This window comes from Chionomys nivalis, chromosome 10, assembly GCF_950005125.1.
Source record: "Chionomys nivalis chromosome 10, mChiNiv1.1, whole genome shotgun sequence".
NCBI lineage: Eukaryota > Metazoa > Chordata > Mammalia > Rodentia > Cricetidae > Chionomys > Chionomys nivalis.
In genome coordinates, this window is record NC_080095.1 from 61,270,800 (window position 1) to 61,298,130 (window position 27,331).

The following is a 27,331-nucleotide window of genomic DNA, read 5'->3' on the forward strand; positions in this document are numbered from 1 at the left end:
GCCTGTTATATGGATGCTGGAAATACAAACTTGGGTCCTCTTACCAATAAAATCAGCACTTTCCCATCTCTCTAGCCCTACTTAAAATTTTACTTTATTTTATTTCATTTATTATGTTATAAAGAATTAAAACAGAGATCTCATGCATGCTGATCAACTGTTCTCCTGGGCTACATTCACCAGTGGCCCTTGTTAAAATTTTAAACTGATGCATGAAAATATAAGATGTATACATATTTATAGGGTATCATTTGATATATATATATTAATTTTATTACTAGGTTGCATATTCCTGTCTCTTTAACATTTATCATTTGTTATCTTTTTGTTTTGTTTTGTTTTTCGAGATAGGATTTCTCCGTGTAGCTTTGGAGCCTGTCCTGGAACTCACTCTGAGACCAGGCTGGCCTTGAATGCACAGAGATCTTACCTGTCTCTGTCTCCCAAGTACTGGGATTAAACACATGTGCACCACCCGGCGACATTTATCATTTCTTATGGCAAAACTATTCAAAACCCTTCCTTTTGATTGCTTGATGCAGTTTATAAGTGTGACCCATAGGCACCCTACGGCTTTCTGTCTCTTCCCCACACAGGCTTTTTCTTTTCTTTTGGATTAAACAGTATCAGGTTTCACTGTGGCATGTTTTCAGCAAAAATGTGGTTTTGTTTACTCCCCTCCCCACTTCTACCCTCCCACCCTGGCCCTCCAATACCCCCAATCCTCCCTTCTGCTTTCACGACTTCTAAGTCCTATCGTCCTTTCATGTCCTCAACACCTCTTTTCTTCGCTCTCTCTCATTATCATTTTTCTCTCATTATTATCTTTATTTCATAACCTATGCCACACTCACCCCCACAAATATACAGAAATATAAACATGATTAGCTAGGATCGCCATATGAGTGAGAACATGACATTTTTAACTTTCTGGATCTAAATCACCTCATTAATAATATACTTCCCAGCTCTGTATAACACCCTGGAAATGTTACTTCATTTATATTTTTAGCTGAAGAAAGCTCCATTGGGTTTATGTGTACCACATTTTTCATCATCTATCTGTTGATGGACATCCAGGCTAGTTCCATTTCCTTGCTATTGTGAATACAGGAGCAGTAAACAAAGATGCACAGTTATCTCTGTGGAAGGAGGTATTTGCCTTGGAGTATTTGCCCAGGTTCGCTTCTCTGTTAGATAAATTGGAGAAGCTGAAGAAATTTGTTTGGATGTCAGGAGGGCTATTATGTGTAAAGAGGTTGTTGGACCTGAAATTAGGAAAGATGTCAAAGTATATTGCTTATGGACATAGCCGGTCCCTGTCTGAAAGCTGAACTATGCTCACGCTAGACAAACTCACATACTCACCTGTTCCTAAGCATTGCTACTGTCATGCTTGTGGCGAGGAGCAGCCTCACTATCTGTGAAATGAGCAAGGATTAATAAAGGGTCACTGTCTCTTTTCGATGGAGACTATGTCAAGGAAATTTCAAAGGTCTTTTTTGTCTAAATATTTAAATTGTCATGTGTTCACAAATTAATATCAAATTTTCGTGTGGATTTGGGAAAGCAAGACTTTTATGTTAACTTTTTATCTTAAGAAAACAAAATTAAACAAAAACAGATTTTAAAAGTCACTTTTATCACAGCATGAGTTATTTGTAAGAGAATTAAGGTTTATTAAATGAGTTGCATTGTTGGGCCTCATGAGGCCTGGGCATGTGGCCCAATGTAATTTACTGAGCCTAACTTGAGTTGGTGTGAGGCCTAGTGTAACTTCCTGAGTCCAACTAGACTTTGAAGACCTGTCTCTGGCTACTTGACCTAAACACACCTCTGCCCAGCCGCCACTAACATAGAAGAGTATTATTGACCCTCGTTCCTTACTCCACCTTGGCCCATCCCAGGCTTTCCCACCCCCATCATAACTCCATATAAGTCCCTGCTTGATACCAATAAGCGAGTTTCTGCTTCGAAAGACTCCCAACACAGTGGGTGTGTTTCTCCCCCAGTGCCCAGGGGAGAAGGCTGAGTAGTGACACTCCTCAATCCATTCAGCTGCAGGGAGAGTCCAGTGGGTTCGGCTCTGCCCTGTTCTTTCTGCCACATGAATTTGGAGGTGCAGTTCCCCAAACCTTTTCTTCTACGTAGATCTTGTAATCCCAAGTAACTTCCTCCCTGTGGATCCCGCTAGAACAGACTTGAAGACTTCAAGTCTGTGTTCATCAGTGACAGTGAAGACTTCCAGCAATCTGATCACTCATGTGGGCCTACTATACTCTTCCACATGAGACTACAGCAGAAAGACAAATCCACAAAAATGATTATACAGTTCCAACTTCTGAGTTTCTCATCTTCTGAAACACACGTGGAAGAAATACAAGGTAATTTCATGACTTATAGAAGTATCGCATCCAAGACCAAAGAGAAAAGGCAGTGTCCGTCTAGGAAGACTGACTCATGCTGTGTTTGTAAAGTTTGAGTACAAAGAAAATGCTTGGCATATACTTTTCTTATGTTCTGTCGTGTTGGTATACTTAAAACCATGTCGGAAGAAGGCTACTTATTCCACGTTCCTTATATTCATTCAACAGAGATTTGTAGTCCTTAGAAAACATTTGCAGAAATATAATATTGAAGCATGGCACACCACAAGCCTGGGTTCTCCTTGCTTTATCTCTGTAGCAGTTCTTCGACAGCTATGTAACAACGTACAGTCATTAGTGGGTTTTTCATCACTTTTAATCGTCTCAGTACATTTGTGCTCCATTAAGGTTCATCAGTTGCCCAGTGTGTCTCAAATCTTCCTGTATGTTTCAGAAGACTTTGATAAGTGATAAGATTCCTTTCTTTCTAAAAATGGCACATGAAGGGAACATTAATCTTCTAAAGTCTTCTGAGATGAGTACTTCCATAGGCGACAGTTCTTGAACAAACTTTTCTTTTCTTTTAATGGAACGCTTCATGAATTAGAGTGTCATCCTTGCCCAGGGACCATGCTGATCTTCTCTGTGTCTTCTGTATCGTTCCATTTTTTTTTTTTTTTTGTATATGTGCTGCCAAAGCGAGCACATTAAACAAACTTTTCCACATCTTTCACTATCTGAAGTTCTGCGGAAACCGGAAGAGCCGCATCCCTTTCCTCGGAACCGCTGTGGAAACTGAAAAGCTGACACACATTTTCTAATTTATCTTGCAGCTCAGTGGGGCCATGCTGACCTAGATATGGCTGACATACTATACAAGAAAGCTTAATATTGATGACAACAGCTTGAAGATAACTGGGTGGGCGAGATCCTCTTGTTAATTGCCCCATTTACCCTCAGTTCTTGGCAACTACAGTAGACAGACCTTACACTTCCCCTTCACCAACAAAGCTTGCAGTGTGTGCCCCCTCCTGCAGCCAGGCATTAGCTTCTGATGCAGTTCTCAGATCTTTGTTTGGCAGCCTGATTCCCCAGGCACCACTTTAGGGGTTCACTGCTGGAAATACAGGTTTTTCCTAAGTCTTACCTCAGCAGCAACACAGGCTAAATGGCATTTATCTATTCAGAACCCCGTTCAGTGTATCTTTCACAGGTTCTATGAGGGTTTTCTAGGATCCCCACAAACCTTCCCTGGTAATGACAGCAATTAACAAATACACACATACATACAACTTTTTGGTCATTGCAATTGTATTAAAATTAAACAGCTCCAAAAATAATCTAGATGAAATCAATAGTTCCTATCACAGATTCTGACAGTGCAAATATTGTAAATATTAAAGGAATAAAAAAGTGCTAGAAATCTATTTACAGAGATTCATACAGGAAGCAGTCTCATTTTTTTTTGTAAAGCTAAAGATGCCACTGATAAGAAAATTATACTAAACGATTTGATAAATAAATTGAGCATGAGGAAAGTAAACAAAAATAAGCTTAAGGATTCAGTCCTATAAGATACATTACAAAAATAAGCAAATAAAGCCTCGTGATTTTAGAAATTACTTGTTACCCAATTCTTTAAATATTGAGGTTTTTCTTAAAAGTTTTATCAGCTTCTTTTTTATTAATTAATTAATTTATTTAATTATTAAAGATTTCTGCCTCTTCCCTGCCACCACCTCCCATTACCCCCCTCCCCCAATCAAGTCTTTCTCCCTCCTCAGCCCAAAGAGCAAGCAGGTTTCCCTGCCCTGTGGGAGGTCCAAGGACCACCCACCTCCATCCAGGTCTATTAAGGTGAGCATCCAAACTACCTAGGCTCCCACAAAGCCATTACGTGCAATAGGATCAAGAACCCATTGCCATTGTTCTTCAGATCTTCATTAAGAAGCTATGATGTTCAAGGTTAACTTTGGCCTCCAGACATATAGGCACAGGATGTGTACTTGCACACATGTGCATGAGCACATAAATGCATTATGCTCACATACACAAGCACACCTACACATACATACACACACATTCCAAGTTTACTTCCTGTGCTCACTAATACTAATAGCCCTCCAATCAAAAACATGTAGTTTAGAGGCTAGCAGAAATGTTCAGCACTTAAGAGCTGCATTGCTCTTACAACAAACCTGCGTTTGTCTCCTCGTATCCATGTCAGACCATGCATAAGCCCCTGTAACTCCACTTCAAGAGGCATATGGAGTGGAAAATGCATGGTGAAGTGTGGAAAAGATAATGCATAACACAGTCATCCATGAGTAGCCAAGAAGCTCTTAGGGCTTGCTTCTCACATGAAGTCCCATCAGGAAACATCATTATTTATGACTTAACTCCCTCCATTTTCAAAGACATGGATAATCATCTTTAAACATATTAACAGTACCCTCTTACAATGAAAGAGGCTAATATCTCAGAAATGTTTTGTACTAGTTGGTAGGTATTTCCGCTACTTCATTTGCTCCAAGTTTGGAAGTCACATGCACACAAACACACACACATGCACATGCACACACACATTTGAATCTAATGATATCTTGCAAAAAATAAAATATTCTTTAAGAATAAAATATACAATGAGAAAAATGATGAAAATAAGTTGGCAATCTATTCTCAAGACAAGTAGCTCTAAGTAAAATTCGTGATTTAAATCTATAGCAAAAAAGATGCTCTCTTGTTAGACCCAAATGATCAAGTCTTAGGAACATACCAGACAATTCTTGCTGGGATGACTGTTCAAAAGCTGAATATGTTTGTGAAAATCATGTGCTTTTGAAAAAAAAAATTCAGAGAGAAGACAAAAGTTTAAAGACTAGCTGAGGTTCTCTAGGGTCACACTTAGATGTCCAGTCCGTGGAACTGAAACTTGAAATCCCAAAATGAAGTCCCTGACCCTTACAGCAATAGACCCAAAGGGCACCACTGAGCAGGGACACACATAACTCCCCTAAAGGCAGACTGGGGATAAGTAGAAGTGCTAAAAAGGAAAATGGAAATACAATCCACAAAGTGGAGGCATGGATAAAAGTACCCCCTAAAACAATTTTAAAAACCTACTAGCTGTATTGAGAGCTTTAAAAAATATGTTTTAAGTGCATGATATGGAAAGTTATTTTTCAATAAGGGTAGTTGTATACTTACTTCGTAGGAATTTTAGGTAAATAAGTCGATAAACAACTGAACGTGCTGAAGACACGTAGTCATCTACTCTGAATCTCAAAGGTCTTCTACTTTCATGTAGTTATAAGGACTGAAAGTTTCTTTATGTGGGACTATGTCTTCCCTGTGTTGTGTTCTGAACCACACACACTCTTTCTGAGTATGGAGTACAAAATCTAGTAGGGCAGAGTTAGAAACCAGAAAGATGCCACATCCAGATGTGAGGATTGATAAGCGTGGTCTTCTGGTAGACTAACAATCATACGTAGCCTGAGAAGCAGAAGTGAGGTGAGAAAGGACAGCTAGAGAGCAGCCAGGTGAAGAAACCATCATGAGCAGGGGAACAGAATACAGCATGGGAAGACTGAAAAGTAAGAGGGCAGAAGAACGGATAGAAGAAACGAAGGTCAGCATTTCTGGAAGATTGATAAGGATAGTCTTCTGGTAGACTAGCAATCATGTGTTTTAGCTGGAAATATGTTTTCAAACTGTGAAGTCTATCAAACTGTGAAGTGTAATGAATATTTTTTTTTCAGCGCCAGAACCTTTTAGATTAAATTTAACAAGAAAACAGATAGGGGAGTAAATCTGAAAAGTTTCGATTTAAGAAAAAAAGCAATAAGGCATGACACGAAAAAGAAGAAAAATGAGTGAATGGATGAGTTAATTAAAGAAAAGGTAAGTGAAGGAGGTGGAGAAGAAGAAAATGCCAGTTCAAGTCCCATTGGGGAATCAGAGAGAGAGAAAAGAAGTCTACAAATAAATTGATGAATGGTGAATTTTGAAGTGTTAGGTTCTGCAGCATACATACCAAAACTGGAACTCTGCAGAGAAGATCAACAAAGCCCATGCATAAGGATAGCAAACTGATAAGATGGTCCATATTGTGTGCCTGCTTAACTTGAAGCACCAGTGGAAGCTGGGAAGGGGAAGGAGTATTAGATTATAGGTGAAATGAAAGTAGAGAGATGGAATGTTGGGCACTTGGGGATGGAAAGACTTTAGCAGAGAGGGCCTTAGAAGTGTGGAGAAGCACAGGAGGTGAAGGGAGGCACTCAAATCAAAAGAAGAGTGAGTCACTGGAATGAGCTTGGAAGTTTCACGCCAGGTCCAGTCTCTGCTTGCAGATCAGAATGCAAAGCTCTTTGCTACCACCATTTGTTACCTGCTGCCTGGCAGGAACAGTCTGAAACTGTAAGTATGCTCCCAATTAAATGTTTTCTTTTATAAGAAATGTCTTGGTCATGGTGTCTCTTCACAGAAATAGAACATTAAAACAGTGGTTTAAAGGATCTTCTTGACCTACCCGTTTCTGAGGATCTGTTGGTAGTTTATAGGTATGGGCCAAGGGAAAATCACTCTGATAAACAAAAGTACCATAAGAAAAGAAAAGTAACATTGACAGATGTGACTTCTTTTGTGGCTGGGTCAGGACTGCAGACCAAGCTTTCCTCTTCCCAGAATTTTTCTGTTCTTGTCACCCCACCTATACTTCCCGCCTGGCTACTGGCCAATCAGCATTTATTTAAAATATAATTGACAGGATACAGACTGTTGTCCCACAGCACTCTGTAATCAGATAAGTGAATACCCCAACTATCAGCATAGAGCATTCATCAAGTAACTGATGGAAACAGATGCAGAAATTCAAAGTCAAGTACAAGGCCAAGCTCTAAGAGTTCAGTCAAAGAAAGGGAAGAGGTATTATATGAGCAAGGGGGTCAAGATCATTATGGAGAAATCCACAAAGACAGCTGCACCAAGCTCGTGGGAATTCACTGACCCTAGACTGACAGCTGGAGAACACACATGGGACTGAACTAGGCCTTTTGTATGTGGGCAACAGTTGTGTAGCTTGGTCTGTTTGAGGGGCCAGTGGGACCAGGATCTGTCCCTGGTGCCTGAACAGTCTTTGCTAGGCCTTGATGCAGGGAGGAACTTGGCCCTACCTAAACTTAATGTGCCTGACTTCGATGACTCCCCATGCCAGGACTTACCCTTTGGGAGGAGTGATTGGAGGGTGGTTTGGAGGGAGGTGTCAGGGGAGCAGGAGGAGGAGCAGGAGGGTGAACTGTGAATGGTCTACAAAATTAATTTAAAAAATTGAAATAAAAAATGAATAGAAAAAAAGTAAGACTCACATATAGTAGAGGTTTCAGAGTTCTGACTGGAAAAAGGTGACAGAAATAATGTGTAGCTATGTTCTTCATCTCAGTGCTGGTAATGACTTAATCAACACCTACAAATACAAGTCAGAGCATGGTCATTAGCTTATTTTATGAGCTCTTCCAGTGGCCAAATGCCTTTCATTCATAAACCAATTTGATAATTTTAGTATCTCTGACCAGTTTTGTAGATGTGTTGCCATAATGAAGAAGTGCTAGAAAATTAGCTTCAGGTTAGTCTTTTGTTTCCGCCATCTAACCTACTGAGATATACAAACTTCAAAAACATTTGATCTGTTCTTACTGAGGTCATAGTCTAGTAAAGAAACATATATTAACAGATTATTACAATAGAATGTAATTAATTGAGGAAACTAATAAGACATTTCTTTAAGTAGGGGCAGGTTTTTAAGCAAATAAACATGTCTTATTAATTTGTACTTTTATTAAGTCTCATAATACCTGATTATTGGGGGTCAGGAGGAACCACTCAATAGTATCTAGGGTAAGGTAGCCCTGCCCCAACCAGAAAAGAACTGACATCAGGGACTGAGGGAAAAAAGCTGGCCTAAAAACTTAAAACAGAAAAGTAGAAAGTCTAGGAAATCTGATGGGGACATCCTTGACTGATTGGTTCAATTTAGCATTCTTCGCTAAGACCAGCAAAGACCCGGATTTAATTCTTACTCAATCCAATCATCTTCACAGTTCACAGATTCTAACTCTGGTCAACTGCCTCAGACATACACTGATATTCACAAGGGATTCTGGCTAAAAGAATGAATGTTAATAAGGGACTTCCTCCTGTCACTTCACAGCTGAGGTGGCAAAGAGCTTCTTTCTGCCTGGAAAGGCATCTGTGTCAATCATGGCTTCCGGTTGTCTTAGTTATAATTTCTTTTGCTGTAATAAAACATCATGACGAAAAGTGACTTGGGGAGGAAAGGGTGTATTTGATCTTGTACTCAAATTTGAGCTTGGAGTCCTGAAGTCAAAAAAGGAATTCAGGACAAGAACTTAGAGGCAGCACCTGATGCAGAGGACAGGGAAGAATACTGCCACTGGCTTGTATCTCATGTCTTGCACAACCTGTCCTCTTATAGCACCCAGGACTATCAGCTGAGGGCTTACACCATCCATAAAGAGCAGATCCCTTACATGTCAATCATACATCAAGAAAATGCGCCACAGGCTTGCACACCGGACAATCTGGTAGGGCCATTTTCTCAGTAGAGGTTCAGTTCCCTCTTCCAAAGCTAGAATGCTTGTGTCAGGCTGAAATACAACTACCAATCACTCCAGTTTCCCTCACATGTACAAATAAGTCCCTCATTTTAAACTTGATTATATATCATAATAACCCTGAGGCATTCATGCAATGGGACTGCCTCAAGAATGCTAGAATTTTGTGTGACCCAAAACCTATTACTACTTAATTTTCCAATGATATCAGAGATGAGGATCACAGAATCTGACTCATAAAGGTAACCCATTGTTGTACCAATTGTTTCTTTTGGAAAGAGTTTCATGTCCAGCCTGTCCAATTAAATACCCAAGAGCATTTGGAGTAATTGTTGGAACTACTTCTTATCTCTTACCAGTAGATACTCAAGAAAGAAACACATTTTCTTCTTTCAGACAATTCCTTAACTAGCATGGACAGAGAGAAAAAACATATATATATATATATATATATATATATATAGAGAGAGAGAGAGAGAGAGAGAGAGAGAGAACAATCCTAAGAAAAAGTTCTTTTATGATTGAATGAACGTCACAGATAATAACATGCAAAGGTTATGTAGAAAACAGGTCCCAGTGACCACATTAATTACGAAAAAAAATCATACCTCTAGGCTCTTAGCTATTGAAAAGCAAAAGCTAACCTGTTGTTTAACCCTAATTTAAATACTTACAACTTTTAACTAATAACTTATAATTATATTACTTATAATTATAATAATCTCGTACTTATAACTAATTTAAGTTGAACAATAACTGTTATTGTCACTCCAACTCATCCTTACATGAACAATACTTACAGCTCATGTTTGAATGAGCCAGTAATCTTTGTAGAATTTGAAGGAGTTTGTTTTCCCTTGTTATTGCTCAAGATTAACTTGGTTATTGTTACTAACATTTTTCAGATCTTTCAGTTTAGGAATGCACCCAAATTTATTCTGTTACAAACACACATGATTCAGGACCATTGTTTCTGAGCTTATTCCACTATGCTCATCTATCCTAACCTCATTCCAAAGCTATAATATTTACAGAGAGTTCCAAGAACCACCTACAAAATATTCTTGCTGACCCTTCATTCATTTATTTAGAAAATCATTCAACAAATACAAGCATTTCTATGCTCCTACCGGAATATGCAAACTTCAAAAACATTTGATCTGTTCTTACTGAGATCATAGTCTAGTAAAGAAACTGCTATATTAACAGATTATTACAATACAATGTAATTAATTAATTGGGGAGACTAATAAGACAGTTCTTTAAGTCCAGGGCAGGTTTCCAAGCAAACAAACATGTCTTATTTATTTGTGCTTTTCTAAAGTCTCATAACATACCTGATTATTGGGGTTCAGGAGGAACCACTCAATAGCATCTAGGGAAATAGAAAAGCAAATCTAGAAGTTAAATTGAAAACATGAAAAGAACAAAAATGAGATACCTTGATTGTGAATCTATAATCTAATTTCAAAACATCCCCAAAGATATCAAACTTTGATATACATACATTTTAGTCTCAAGGTACATATTCAAAACAACTTTTTATACCACTGCTCTATTTGAAGCAGAGGGCACTAATGAAATCATCTATTCAGAAAGCCATAAATAAGAGCAAAATATGCATACATCCTAGGTATCATTTTTTACATTTCCCAGAAAGCCAGGTTTTGCATAATATGACTTCATAAGTAATTGTCAAAAAGACAAATGATTTGATTGTGCCCAAGATTTCTAAGACTGACTAAGCAAACCACTTCACTGAATAGTTCATTTTCTAAACTCTCTTTTTTTCTTCTACTTTTCTTCTTACTCAATTGGAAAAGTATCAACCTGGAAAAGGAGAGGGCCATGTTTTACTTTTAGATATAGGTTCTCTTTGATATATAATTTCAGATCCTAATGTGTGAATCAAATATCTTGTCAGTTCATAAAAAAACATGTAATCTGACATTTGATGCTGAGCAACAAAGCAGACACTGTATGTTATAAATCATTTATTAAAAATCCTGCCCAGTATTTAAATTTTATATAATTAGTAAAGTAATACACTGAAAATGTATGTGCTTGATTATTTTACCCTTGAGAAACACAATAACAAAAGCCATTTTAAATTGATCAGTGTCCATTTAAAAAAACAACCAAGGCATATAGTTGCAAAATACTTTCTGCCTAAGGAATGTTTACCCTAATAGTAAATTTGAATTTTAAATATTGCCTAATATTCTTTCAAGGAAAATCATTGAGAACTTGATCCTCCATGCACAAATTATTTTCCTAAAGTATTTTTTTTCTTTCCTAAATCCCTAAGTCTGGATCTTTAGAAAGATGAAAAAGGATTTATGTTTTGGGCCTGATAAGGCTTATTTGCAATTATCCCAGCCTAGACTGATATTCAGGTCTTGAGGAATCTACCAAGGTTACAAACTAGACTATTGAAGTTTTTCTAAATTTCTTTTATCTGGAAGATTCAATTAAGGTCTATGACAAATCCATTAAATGCAGGTAATAAACTTCGTTCTGGAACTGTCAAAGGAGGAGAGAGGATCAGTTAAGTGGAGAAGCCTTGGGCAAGCCCGACACTTGTCGGAGTCCATCATCAGGTAATGGTCCTAGGGAATGTATGCACTCAGCCCATAACCGTCAGCTTGCTACGGACCTTTCTATGGAAACAAGGCAAACATAAGTGTTTCTGGAACTGCAGCACTATCATCAATGCACTCCTTATTGTGCATAGATCAGAAGACATTCAGTTCCCTAATGTGTTACCACCTTGCTTTCTTTGTCCTGTAGAAACCATATGCGCTTCCTTGACTTACATTATACAAAAAGATGTGGTTTTCTTCTTGAACAGAATCTTTTGCTTTGTACGTGTCTCTCTCTCTCTCTCTTTCTCTCTCTCTCTCTCTCTCTCTCTCTCTCTCTCTCTCTCTTCTCTCTCTCTCTCTCTCTGTGTGTGTATATATATATATATACGCCTCTCTCTCTCTTTCTCTCTCTCTCTGTGTATATATATATATATACATATATATATACTCATATTTTAGCTGTTTAAGGAGATATCAAAAGCCAACATAGGGCTACATAAAATTAAATCATGTGTGTTCATGAAGCTTGCTAAAATGCTTGGTCATAAGGAAGTGAAAGATCTATTTGACAAGAACTTTAAGTCTTTGAAGAAAGAAATTGAAGAGGACACCAGAAAATGGAAGGATCTCCCTTGCTCTTGGATAGGGAGGATCAACATAGTAAAAATGGCAATTCTACCAAAAGCAATCTATAGATTCAATGAAATCCCCATCAAAATCCCATCAAAATTCTTCAGAGATCTGGAGAAGACAATAATCAACTTTATATGGAAAAACAAAAAACCCAGGATAACCAAAACAATCTTATACAATAAAGGATCGTCTGGAGGCATTACCATCCCTGACTTCAAACTCTATTACAGAGCTACAGTATTGAAAACAGCTTGGTATTGGCATAAAAACAGAGAAGTCGACCAATGGAATCGAATAGAAGACCCGGACTTTAACCCACAAACCTATGAACACCTGAATTTTGATAAAGGAGCTAAAACTATACAATGGAAAAAGGAGAGCATCTTCAACAAATTGTGCTGCCAAAACTGGATGTCAATCTGTAGAAGAATGAAAATAGATCCATATCTATAACTATGCACAAAACTCAAGTCCAAATGGATTAAATACCTCAATATCAGTCCGAACACACTGAACTTGATAGAAGAGAAAGTGGGAAGTACTCTACAACACATGGGCACAGGAGACCACTTCCTACGTATAACCCCAGCAGCACAGACATTAAGGGCATCATTGAATAAATGGGACCTCCTGAGACTGAGAAGCTTCTGTAAAGCAAAGGACACTGTCACTAAGACCAAAAGGCAACCCACTGACTGGGAGAAGATCTTCACCAACCCCGCAACTGACAAAGGTCTGATCTCCAAAATATATAAAGAACTCAAGAAACTAGACCGTAAAAGGCTAATCAACCCAATTATAAAATGGGGCACTGAGCTGAACAGAGAATTCTCAACAGAAGAAGTTCAAATGGCCAAAAGACACTTAAGGTCATGCTCAACTTCCTTAGCGATCAGGGAAATGCAAATCAAGACAACTTTAAGATACCATCTTACACCTGTCAGAATGGCTAAAATAAAAAGCACCAATGATAGCCTTTGCTGGAGAGGTTGTAGAGAAAGGGGTACACTCATCCATTGCTGGTGGGAATGCAAACTTGTGCAACCACTTTGGAAAGTAGTGTGGCGGTTTCTCAGGAAATTCGGGATCAACCTACCCCTGGACCCAGCAATACCACTCTTGGGAATATACCCAAGAGATGTCGTATCATACAACAAAAGTATATGCTCAACTATGTTCATAGCAGCATTGTTTGTAATAGCCAGAACCTGGAAACAACCTAGATGCCCTTCAATGGAAGAATGGATGAAGAAAGTATGGAATATATACATATTAGAGTACTACTCAGCAGTAAAAGACAATGACTTCCTGAACTTTGCATGCAAATGGACAGAAATAGAAAACACTATCCTGAGTGAGGTAAGCCAGACCCAAAAAGAGGAACATGGGATGTACTCACTCATATTTGGTTTCTAGCCATAAATAAAGGACATTGAGCCTATAATTCATGATCCTAGAGAAGCTAAATAAGAAGGTGAACCCAAAGAAAAACATATAGGCATCCTCCTGAATATTAGAAGGAGACAGAGACAGAGACCCACATTGGAGTACCGGACTGAAATCTCAAGGTCCAAATCAGGAGCAGAAGGAGAGAGAGCACGAGCAAGGAACCGTGAGGGGGGCACCCACACACTGAGACAATGGGGATGTTCTATCGGGAACTCATCAAGGCCAGCTGGCCTGGGTCTGAAAAAGCATGGGATAAAACCGGACTTGCTGAACATAGCAGACAATGAGGACTACTGAGAACTCGAGAACAATGGCAATGGGTTTTTGATCCTACTGCATATACTGGCTTTGTGGGAGCCTAGGCAGTTTGGATGCTCACCTTACTAGTCCAGGATGGAGGTGGGTGGTCATTGGGCTTCCCACAGGGCAGGGAACCCTGATTGCTCTTAGGGCTGACGAGGGAGGGGACTTGATTGGGGGAGGGGGGTAAATGGGAGGTGGTGGTGGGGAGGAGGCAGAAATCTTTAATAAATAAATTAATTAATTAATTAAAAAATAAAGTTACTGCAATGAAAAAAAATAAAAAAATAAAAATAAATAAAATGCTTGGTCATGACACTATCTGACCACTGTCTCTGCAACCTCTAGCTTTTTCTCTAAAATCTAAGTTAGATGCATTTGTGAAAGCTTGTAAGTTAACATGGGTAACTAAGTCAACAACAGGAGCAAGCAATGCCACAGATAGGCATGTGTGTGTGTGTGTGTGTGTGTGTGTGTGTGCTATTGCTTTCCAAAGAGAGTACTGGCTCACTTTGTTGCAGAACATAAAAGACCATAGTGAAGAATAAACATAAATGGGAACAGAAATTTGCAAATATCCCAAACCAAGGAAATTATCTTTCTCTTGGTTTATAGGGCCTGCATATAAAAAGAAACCTTAAAACATTGCTAAATGTTGAAAGGTCGAGGGCTTCTGAGATGGCTCACTTATTAAATGCTTGCTATATACACAAAGCAAACCAATAATCTTTAAATTCAGGGAGAGATCATGTCTGAAAAGCTAAGGTGGAGAACAATTAGAAAAGGTCCAACACAAACCAGCCTCTATAGCCTTTCTCTCTCTCTTTCTCTCTCTCTCTTTCTCTCTCTCTCTCTCTCTCTCTGTCTCTGTCTCTGTCTGTCTCTGTCTCTCTCTCTCTCACACACACACACACAAACACACGTACACATGTGCACATGCTTCTAAAGGCTTAAAGTTTTTATGAAACTATAACAAATGAAAAGACATAGGAATGATATGAAAATTTGTTAACAAAAAGGATTTGTTTTTTATTAAAGTGATAATTTGAAATACAGACATGGTGACACATACCTGTAATTATGTCACATCAGAAGTTGGAAGTTGGGCACCAGAGAAACAAAAGTTAGCAAGTTCAAGATCTCCCTAAGTTACAGAGGGAGTTTTAGGACAGTCCAAGGCCTATGTGACATACTGTCCTCAAAAAAACAAAAAAAAATGATAAATTGATGTTAGAGTTTTGACAAAGAATAGTAACTCTTCTGGTTTCTACCTTCATTGTAACCTTCCCAGGGAGCCAATGCATCTTTTGGGCTTGTGTTGTCTTTATGATTAACCTGTTGTTATCTTTAAAATAATTCAAAGTTCTTCATACCCAAGTTTCATCAAGATTTTGCATAGTTGCAGGTTTCTTTTTTTTTAAAAAAAAAAAAAAAGAAAAGTTGAAGTCACTTTGGCTAATTAGGCAACTAAGTATTATCTCTTGGGCATTCATGATTCTCTATTGGTCAAATAAGCAACTTTAAATGATTATTTTATGTAACTTTCTAGGGATCAAATCTAAATTTTTTAGAATAAAAAACTTTTGAATGAAAAAATACAGAATTATCTTTTACTTAAAACAACCTCATGAGATTTTCGATGAGGCCCCTGGAGAAGCACAAATGTTTGATCTTTCATCTTGCAAAAAGTAGAAATAATTAAACCTTTTGGTATATCCTCATTTCTTAAATAGCTCCACTTTATTCTTAAAACTATCATGAAAACTATGAAATCAGAAGAGAATCTTATTCTAGGTTGATGAATATAAGCACCTATAATTGGCATAAATATTTCAAAAGGCATATTGTCAATAGGTCATTAATATTTACTAATTTCTTCACTATAACATGTTGTGGGGGGAAATAATGAGGCCTATAATGGCATATTATTAATTATACACAACAGAGAATTTTACATATGTGTTATTGTTGGTCATTATAATAAATTGATCATCATCATTGTCCTTTTATCTATAGGTAAGCACTATTTTCACTCATACTTACCTAAAGGTTTTGCTACAAGATAGATTTTGTATCTTCAAGAAAAAGGGCATTCTTGGAACTTCATGGACAATTCTCTGCAAATTCTTATCATTCAAAGAATTGACTTTATTATTAGCTTACAGCCTGACTCCACTTAGACAATTTTCTGATCATGCCAGGAGACATCCAGAGTTTCAGGTATTCTTTAATCAAGAAGCATTTGAGGTTTTGAAAGCAGAGAGATGACCTAAATAAAAACTAATTACATAGGATCAAGTGAACTGCTGAGGAAAACTGGATTTGATTATTAACTTGAAATGTTGAAGTTTTGTTGTGGACTTTCAAGTTGTATACACTCAGAACCTTTTCTTTGCCTTTATATTTCTTGGCTTCACTGTATTGTTTTAAGCTAAAATAAACTTTTCAATAATATCTGGTTTCCAGTGACTTCTGAGAATTCATTGACTTTCACTGATGTTCTTTGACTTGACATTAATTATTTTCAGGGATTTAATGAATTATCTTTGTTCTTAAATCGATATCACTGGATAAATCAGCTGTACTTCCAAGATTATTCAGTTGTCATGCTTGAAAATTAATCTGTTAGCCGGGCGGTGGTGGCGCACGCCTTTAATCCCAGCACTTGGGAGGCAGAGGCAGGCGGATCTCTGTGAGTTAAGACCAGCCTGGTCTACAAGAGCTAGTTCCAGGAAAGGCTCCAAAACCACAGAGAAACCCTGTCTCGAAAAACCAAAAAAAAAAAAAAAAATTAATTAATCTGTTTAGTCCTGCACAATTATTTATTTTTATTTACTTATTTTACATCTACACCACAGTTTTCCTTCCCTCCTCTCATCTCATTCCACGTGTTTGCCTCCATTCTCCTAATCCACTACCCACTCCTGTTTCTGTTCAGAAAGTAGCAGTTCTCCCATGGGTATCAACAAAGCATGACATATCAAGCTGTAGTAAGATTAAGCAACCCTACCACCTGTATTTAGGCTGAGAAAGGCAATCCACTATGAAGAATAGGTTCCCAAGAGTCAGCCATAGCATTAGGGACAGACCCTGTCCAGCAAATAGACCACGCTAAACTATCATATATAGGTAGAGGGCTTAGGTCAGTCCCATGCAGGCTCCATGATTGTTGTTTCAGACTCTGTGAGTTCCTATGAAACAGGTTAGTTAATTTCTTCTGTGGGTTTTCTTGTGATCTTGACCCCTGTGGTTCCTACAATCTTTCCTTCCTCTCTTCAGCAGGATTTTCCAAGTTTGGCCTAAGGTTTGGCTGCGGGTCTGAACCTGTTTCCATCAGCTACTGGATGAAGGCTCTCTGATGACATTTGGGGTGGTCATCAATCTGATCAGAGGAGATGCTCAGTTCAGCCTATGTATCCACTAGTGCATGGAGTCTTAGATGGGATCGTTCTCGTAGATTCGAGAGAGTTTTCCTTGCATCAGGTTTCTACCTGACCCATAAATGCTCCTTCTTCTTAGTCATCTCTTTCAGTACTCTCCTCTCTACCCACTCCCAATGTGGTCTCACAGTTCCCATCCATACCTACCCCCAGTCCACCCAGGAGATCTCTCCTACTTCCCCATCCCAGGCAGATCCATGTGTCCCTCTTCCCCTTGAGCCATACTTGTTCCCTAGCTTCTGTGAGTCTCTGGATTGTAGCATGGTTATACTTTACATTTAGTATCCATTTATAAGTGAGTACATACCATATTTGTCTTTCTGAGTCTGGGTTACCTCACTCAGGATGACTTTTTTTTTCTAGTTCAATCCATTTGCCTTTAATTTTTCTGATGTCATTTAACAGCTGAGTAATACTTCATGGTGTAAATGTATCACATTTTCTTTTTTCATTCTTTGGTTGAAGGGCATCTAGGTTGTTTCCAGAGTCTGGCTATTATAAACAAAGCTATTATGAACAAGTTACCTGCTGGTATAATAGAGCATTTGGGGTGTATGCACAAGAGTAGTAGCTGGGACTTGAGGTAGATTGAGTCACAATTTCCTAAGAAACTACCATATTGATTTCCAAAGTGGCTGTACAAATTTGTACTCCCACAAGCAGTGAAGGAGTGTTCCCCTTGCTCCACATCCTTAATAGCATGAGTTATCACTTGTGTTTTTCATCTTAGCCATTCTGACAGGTATATGATGAAATCTCAGAGTTATTTTGATTTGCATTTCCCTGATGGCTAAGGATGTTGAACATTTCTTTAAGTGTTTCTCTGCCTTTGAGATTCTTCTGTTGATATTTCTCTGTTTAGGTCTGTACCTCATTTTTAAATTGGATTATTTGGGTTTTTTGATATCTGTTTCTTGGGTTCTTTATGTATTTTCAAGATCATCTGTCAGTTGTGGGGTAGGTGAAGATCTTTTCCCATTCTATAGGCTGCTGTTTTGTCCTTTTAACAATGGTTTTTGCCTTACAGAAGTGTTTCAGTTTCATGATATCCCATTTATTAATTGTTGACCTTAGTGTCTTGTTGCAGAGGAAGGAGCTTCTAATTCATCCTGGCCACCCAGCTATATTACACCCGAAATAAACACACAGAAACTGTTTTCATTAAAACACTGTTTGGCCCATTAGCTCTAGTTTCTTATTAGCTAATTCTTACATCTTAATTTAATTCATTTCTATTAATCTGTGTATCGCCATAAGGCAGTGACTTACTGACAAAGATTATAACTGGTGTCTGTCTCAGGCAGAGGATCCACGGCTTTTCCCTGACTCTGCTTTCTTCCTCCCAGAATTCAGTTCCATCTTCCCCACCTACCTAAGTTCTGCCCTACCAACAGGCCAGGGCACTTTCTTTATTCATTAATGAAAGCAACACATAGATGGAAGGAACTCCTATACCAGTGTCTGTGATACTGGTTTCTATTCAGGAGGTGGTATCCTGTGTCAATGCATTCAAGGCTATTTCTGACTTTCTCTTCTATCAGATTAAATGCAGCTAGATTTAAGTTAAGGTCTTTGATCCACTTGAACTTGAGTTTTGTACATTGTGGATAGATATGGATCTCTTTGCTTTCTTCTACATTCTGACATCCAGTTATGCCAGCACCATTTTTTGAAGATGCTTTCTTTCCTCCACTGTATACGTTTGACCTCTTTTTCAAAAACCAAGCACACATAAGTATGTGGTTTTATGTCTGTGCCTTTGATTCGATTCCATTTATCCACCTGTCTGTTTTTATGCCAATACCACGTTGTTTTTATTACTATAGTTCTGTAGTAGAACTTGTGATCAGGGATAGTGATACCCCCTCCCCTGGCCATTTTTTTATTGTACAAGATTGTTTTAGCTAACCTGGGTTTCTTGTTTTTTTCATATGAAATTGAGTATTTCTTTCAGAGCCAATTAAGAATTGGAATTTTGATGGGGATTGCATTGAATCTTTTGGTAAAATGGCCAATTTTACTATGTTATTGCTATTGATCCATGAGCATAGGAGAGCTTTCCATTTTCTGATATATTCTCTGCTTTATTTCTTCAAAGAATCACATACAATTTTACCACTAGTTATGAGACAAACATTATATCTCTACCTGGAAGGAATATCAAAAAGTCATCCAAAGAAATTGAGCTAGTATCTGGTCTAGAGAGTTTCAAACTCATGTGTGATAAGAATACCACTTTCTGATAGGCCAAGCAATTTAGCAAATGCATGTACATTGAAAACAATTCCCCTGAAAGTGTAGATTTCTATCCTAATTGTGTTGTTTTATTCCCTCTCACTATGTCCCTGACCACAGTGTAGAATCTACTTCTGAATTATTATCTCTATGATTTAGACTTCCTAGCTGTCAACAAGTGTCCGAGATTCAGCACTTCATTTCAGTGCTCACTAGTAACATCTGAACCCAACCATAGTGAGCCTTTCTCAAATATCCTTAGATACAGGCTAGCAGAACTTCGCCCTCAGAGAGCCTGAATCCTACACCTGACTGGACAGCTCCATCTGTAATGAACCTGGGTCAACTCAACTTATAACTCAGAGCCCAAGGAGTGGCATGCACTGTACTGGCAGACATAATCACACTGCTTCTAATAGGTTATAATTTCAGGGTCTGAAGTAAATGACATTTCAAAGCAGGCATTGTTCAAGAAATATACTTCACAATAAGCCTAAAAGACTCTGCAAAAAGAAAAGGCAATTTTCTCCAACCAAAGGGAAAAGTAGCTTCTCACTGATAAAATTGCTGACATCTAAAACCATTAACGCAAAGAAAGAAAAGGAATTTAAGACAGGGTGAAATGCACTTCAGTCCTTCTTCTGTCCCTTGCTAGCTATGAAACTTGAGACAGTCATTTAACCTCATGGAATCCGTTTCATTATCTACCTAAGTGGACATCTGGGAGAACTTCTAGATAATATAATACATGTGAAAATATATGTAGAAAAGTTAATGTGTCGAATTAATATAAAGTATTATACCATTAAAACAATGATTATTAGACTTCTTAGTGGGTAAAGAAAATGTAAGAACAATTTGCAAAGTTCACACTAAGAACTTGAAATCTGCAGTTGCACTTAGTAAAGAAGAATCTTGCTCTTTTAATAACAGATAAACTAAAGCTGTGTATTTTTTAAACTGGAAAAAGTAGAAATTTATTAAGAAACTGTCCTCAGCTAATGTTGATTTAAATTATCTTTAGGTTAAAATACGAATTCCATTGTTCAGTACCTTCAACCTGCCCCCCAAATAAGGTGGAAAATGTCTGAGCATTAAAATAGACAACAAAAGATTTTCAACAGTCATATTTTGAATGACATGATTGTGAGGGACAGGTGATTTGATGTTCCAACCCAACTTAACCTTGAATACCTTTTGTTAGTGTTAAAATAACCTGAACTTGAATGTGGTTTGAGAAGAACACATTACCACCAATAAGACTCATCATGTTTTTCTTAAGATGGACTACCTCACCATGATGAATGTCCACCATGAAAAATTAATAAAATGTAATTGGGGAAATGGAGGAGGTATGGAGGAGAGTCATCTGGTCAAGAAACCAGTAATTAGATATGTTTAATAGAAAGTGGGTGTATTCATAAAAACAGTCCCAACCAGGTATTGTAATGACTGTGAGGAAAAGCAAAGAAGTTGATGGACCTCAGTAGGTGAGGTGTGCTTTTATGTGGAGACTCAACAATTCTTCTCTCATACAATACATACCAAACACAGACTCTCTTCCCTCCATTCCTCCTACCCCTCTCCCAGAGATCTACTGCTCCTCTGTTTCCCTTCACAAAAGAGCAGGCCTCCAAGGGGAAATCATCCAAACATGGCATAACCAGATGAAAAAAAAAAAATAATAGGCATAAACATTCATGTCAAGGCTAGACAAGGCAACTCAGCGGGAGGAAAAGAGTCCCGTAAGCAGGCAAAAGAGTCAGAGACACCTCCACTCCCGACAAAAACCCCAAACTAAACAACCACAGCTTGTATACAGAGGGCCTAGTGTAGACCCCTTCCTGCTTCAGTCTCTGAGATGCCTTATAAACCCTTATAAATCAGCTTAGCTGATTCTGTCAGTGGTGTTCTCCTGGTGTCCTCAGTTGCTCTGCCTCCTACAATCCTTCCTGCCCATCTTCTGTGGGATCACTGAGCCCAGATTAGTGTTTGACAGGAGGTTTTTGCATCTGCTCCCATCAGTTGTTGGAAGAAACCTGTCTGATGACATTTGGGCTAGACACCAATCTATAAGTACTGAAGAAGGCAGCATTCATTTAGTTAATAACATTTTTACAAGTTAGTTTAATTTCTCTAGTTAATTCCTTTCTTCCTGTGTCTTTGTCTCCAAGTTAAACATCAGACAAATTCAAATGTTTCCTTTGTAGAAATATGTTTTTGTGCTGTTCTGCAACTTTAGCCACAATTCACTGAACCCACTCTAAGTTATCACTGGCACAATAAACTATGAGGACCAGCATAAATGAAAACATGCAGATGTGGTACTGGAAGTCCTTTAGATTTCCAGTCTTTGATTAATAGCATGCATCTGTTGATTTAGCCTAGAATTCTGGTAATCTGTGTTGATGACTGTTTTACATACAAACTCATCTTAAACTTTTGGTAATTAAAACTCATTCCCTGTAGTAGGACGCCATGCTCAACCTTAAGGCAGAAGGGAGGGGCTTGGTCCTGCCGCAACTTAATGTGCCAGACTTTGTTCATTTCCCATGGGATCCCTTACCCATTTGGAGGAGTGGATTGGGTTTGGGCTGGGGGTGTGTAGATGGTGAGGGTGGAGGAGCGGGGGGGGGGACTTTGAATGGAATGTAAAATGGAATTAAAAAAAAAAAACTCCTGATGTGAAAGCTCACATAGCTCATGTGTGTGCATGTATGTGTGTGTATGTGTGTGTGTATGTGGAGTGTTAGGGCTTTAAATATATTTCTGATAAATATTTACTTGATCAGATATTATCCTGTCTTAGAAAACCACAGGTGCTGGGATGGGAACTAGCAGAACAATCCTGTAATATCTATTTCTTGGAGTTTGTTATAAGTTTGGTTGTTGTAAAAGGAGCGGCGGGCTAAGTTCCTGGCACCCGGCCGCCTGCATAGCTAGCTTTACACCCGAAATAACAACATACAAATTGTATTCTTTTAAACACTGTCTGGCCCATTAGTTCCAGCCTCTTATTGGCTAGCTCTTACATATTGATCTAACCCATTTTTAATATTTTGTGTAGCACCATGAGCTGGCTTACCAGGAAAGATCTTAACCTGCGTCTGTCTGGAGTGGGAGAATCATGGCGACTCACTGACTCGGCTTCTTTCTCCCAGCATTTTGTTCTGTTTACTCCACCCACCTTAGGGTTGGCCTATCAGATGGGCCTAGGCAGTTTCTTTATTAATTAACCAATGAAAGCAACAGATTAGAAAGAAATCACTCCCACATCATTTGGTGACTCAAAGTCTTCATCTACAACATAGCTGATAGTTTAAAACATGAATTGCAATGAGTGCTTTGCCACCTTCTTTGTATGATTGTTTTCATTGACCTCATTAACTCCATTATATACATACTGTTAATATAAACATTTATAAATATGAGGAAGCTAAGGAAAGAGGTCCCATAACTTGCCCATGTACTAGTGACATGTTAGAAGCAAAATTTGAGCCCAGCATTGTCTTAATGCAAAGGTGCCTTAGAAAACTTGATCTTTGCCAGGTTTCTCAAGCACACTACTTGGGCATGCCTCTAACTTACTGAGCTAACAATCCCATCAGGAAAAAGAAATTGGGTTGTTCTAATGATGTTTCCTCTTAGTTAGCAGACACCAGCCTCTTGTAATTACTGCTTCTGTTACTAGCTTCTCACAAACTGTTTCTTTACTCGTCAACTAAAAATACGACCCAGTAACTAATTTTCATAGTGTACAGTTTACGGGAATCTTCTAATCCCTTAAGAAAATGGCAAAGTGTTTATCTACCTTCATTCTTTCAATATCATTCTCATTTTTCAAACTAAAAAATTTACAGAAATCAAAAGACCATGGCAGTTTATTTCAAATTTGCTGTGCATCGGGAGCACCAAGTGACCAGGCATGAAGCTAATTTTCAGTTAACAACACATAAATTGTGTGCTGGAGTAATAAAAAGATGGCAATAAAAACTATAAAGCTCGCATTTATAAAACAAAGTAATGAAAAGCAAATTGTCCCTCCATGTGAAGTCAAGTCATGAAATCCCTTTCTATAAAACCTGTGCTTGAAGTAAGTGCCCATGGCACACTCAAGCTATTGATTCTTGCAAGTTAATAATTTCTACCAGTGGTATGCAATCCCTAGATGGCCAGTAAAACATCTGTCAACCTCTGTCACACTCTAAAAAGTAACTCGGTGGGCCAATAAAATTTGTACGTGTCTTTGGTGTGCAGGCCATTCTAGAAGATACAGTGGGGAAATGTGAAGAAAATAAATGTATTACTTGGTTCAGAGACCAATGAATCTTAATGACAGCTCTCCGGATAAAAAATATAAAGTCAAATTTAGGACAATCTAATGCCCCTCTTGGAATAAACACAAAGTTTTCTAAAATAGGTTTTTTTTAAATATATTTAACTTCATTTGTATTTTCTTACAATTGGAAAAACATGCTTCTCAAAAATGTTAGACTTTACTATAGTGACAAATGCCATACCTGTCGGGCTTCTAGACCCCCTTCAGGATAGAATGTGTTTACTATAGAGCCCAGAAAACAGGAAGAAGTCATGGAGCCTTGGCATAGGGTATCCTAACCTGTTATAAGTGTACACTAGCTATATATACAGCTTGTGGGGTGTAACACTTGGCTCAAAAGTGGGGACAAGAGGAGAAAGTGCTATACATGTGTACATTTGGTGGAGCTGTTAACAACACAGAATTTTCACAATCATGGCTTCTGATAGAAGCGCCTAGGGAAACAAAGAGCCAAAACCTGAACTGCAAACTAATTATATTAACTCCAGGATGTTATAGCCACACACGGACAGCTGTAACACAAGATAAGGGAAGGGCACAGATTCAGACAACACAAGAACAGAATGCCAGTGTTAGAAGACACCGTTCTCTGAGACAAATGTAGGTGGTGTTGTCTGATTCATTTGATTCAGAATGCAACAGATTATTCTTGTTTAGGATAAAATGGACAGAAGTCATAAGAACCCTATTCATAATGTGGAGTTCAACACAGCTTTTAGCTGTATTCATTTTAGAAATAATCCCGAAGATACAGTATAAAAAGTCATGTGAACTAAATTCTGCAAAGGATAGACTTATTTCTTTTCCCATCACAACAAGATGTGAGTGACCTAAAATTATTTTTTCTCTCAATTGGAAATTAAAGACTACCCCAAAAACCAAGAAAAGATCACTTAAATACAAAAGATATGCATGCCCACGGCTTAGTAGAAGCTTAGTATGCTTAGTGAATCAGTGCAGTAAACGAGCCAACAACAAAACACAGATCTCTTGCATCTGGGACCACTTTGAGAACTACTAGAGGAACTTTTTGACAGTGCATGTAACTCTCATACTTTGACCCTCTCTGGTGAAAAAGACCTACTACACACTTGAAACAAGTTCTCCATGCCATTTTTACCCACAGCTAAATGTCAAACAAAACAGAAGTATGAGGTTTTATGCCAATAATTCTCTGCAAGAAGACTAGATTTTGCTGTTAATTTATTCTGTAACCTCGGGAAGTCTCCACATCTCTCTGAGACACAGCTCTCTCAAGCACAAATAAGTGTGTCCGGTCCCCTCAGAAGGATGATGTAAGGACTGCAAGTAGTCAAGTGACACAGCACATAGCACTGTGATTGCAACTTTCTCAAAGCAAAGGAAAAAGAACTACATAATAAAAAATGCTACAGTGTCATATGGGGTCATAGAGGACAGAATGTGTTGCTACTCTCTTCCCCCATGCAATAATTATCACCAATCACAGTCACTAACATTAAACTTCATTACCCAACAACAACGGTGTGCTAAATGGAATGAAAAATGAAAATAAAGTCATTATGCAATTGTAATCATTGCTGCCCTAGGTCCAAACAAAACCAATTCTGTCAACAGTCAGATTTTATTAACTATCAGTGGAATCTGGGAACAGTGAAAGGTGGGGATCACTGTCTTTAATCATGCCCCCCCCCACCCTGCTGAGTCTAGTAAGCTCCCAGAATCACATAAATGCCCTTGGTCAATCTGGGTAGGTCACAGAAGAAAACAAAAAGATGTAATTTCAGGAGGTAAATTTATGAGGAAGGGGAGGGTGAACAGGTATGGTAGAGAGGTGGGAGGTGAGAGTGGTCAGTAGGCAAAATTTATGTATGTGAAATTTTAAAACATAAATTAAAATTTAAAAATGGCCACTGTATGTTTATCCTTACAATATATCTCTGCAATAAACCCACCACTTTAACCACTACACAGTTAAAATTACAGTCCAAGATGATAAAGTCTCAACATAAATTTCACAGGTCAAAAATAGCAAAGTTGTCCTTTGGCTCTAAGCCAAAGACCTCCCTCTCAATCCCAAAGATGTGATTATATTCCAACAAGTTTACTATATAATAAGTACCCATAATTTTTTAAAACTAATATATATTTTCCTTATGAAAGAAGGGAAAATATGTGTCTCTTCAAACTATCAAGGGCAAACTCTTCTAATAAGGCAGCCAATTTCCTGTACTATTATCTTTGTACACCTAAGTCTGTGAAAACCTCCTAAACAGGAAGCTAACTATCAACCATGTCTTGATCAAGACCTCGTGGATGCTCTTCCTGATAAAAGACTCCTTAGCAACTCCAACTCATCTGAAAATTTCTGAGTTATTTTTACAAACAAGATCACCAATCAATAAGCTATCAATGATATTTATTGAATTAGTTTTAAATGCATACTCTTTTATAAAGACCTATTTGTCAGTGCTTTAGCTAGACTTACATCCTGATGATGCTGTCAAATGTCTTTCCCACTTAGTTATCTGCCTGCTGTCAACACAACTTTCATTAGATCAAGCCTCATAGACTGCACTCTCATTTTATGATTACTCTTGTTGTTGATTGCTTTCACCCATAAAACCCCAGCATGACAGTGTTTAAGCCATGGAAACCTTAAAATATGGGGCTACTAGAAGGTAACCAGATGATGGGCACTGTGAAATAGGTCAATGTTGGTCTCATTGTTAGTCAGAGTGAGTCTCACAGTGTATTCATTCTCAAATGAGATTGTTAGAAGGCAAAGTTATTCTACATATTTTCTCTCTTCTACACATGACCATGCCTACTTCTCAGCTATGCTATGACACAGTGAGAGAGACTCTCCTAGGATACCAGCACCCTGCTGTTTAGACTTCAATGCCTCCAGACTTAGTCAAATGAACTCTACTCCAACCTCAATTATTTTGTTATAACAATACAAAAATGAACTCATCCAGTAATTCTTTTGCTTTTATTACTTTGGGTTTTAAAATGTATCTTATTGCTTTGCTCTATTTTTTAAATACCTAAAAAATATATTTCAATATCCCTACTGAGCAAAATAAGGCACAAATTTAAACAGCTGGCTTCATCATACATGAGTCACTCCATGTAACTTCAGGTTTGAATCACTTCTATACCCATTTTGTGGGTCTTGATGTTATACTCAGTTTCCAGTTGTTTCTCTGTTGTAAAAAAAATCTATTTGAGTGAATCCGTGGTAAGGGAGCTATATTGTCTTTCTTCCATTAGCTGAGTTCTAAGAAAGGCGATGAGTATTTAATGGGGTTGGGATTAGCTGGGTTTGAGCTGCGTCACGGACATCACTTAGAAGTGAGGTCCCTAGGTA

General features: G+C 38.1%; 1 non-coding gene and 1 pseudogene across 1 annotated transcript; one reads left to right on the forward strand and one right to left on the reverse strand.

Moving 5' to 3' along the window:
- Positions 1-2,946: 2,946 nt before the first annotated feature.
- LOC130883278 (U6 spliceosomal RNA) lies at positions 2,947-3,064 on the reverse strand (annotated as a pseudogene).
- Positions 3,065-6,377: 3,313 nt separating this feature from the next.
- Positions 6,378-6,480, forward strand: LOC130883281 (U6 spliceosomal RNA). Its single transcript, XR_009057964.1, has one exon. It is a non-coding gene; the product is annotated as a U6 spliceosomal RNA (small nuclear RNA).
- The last annotated feature ends 20,851 nt before the right edge of the window (positions 6,481-27,331 follow it).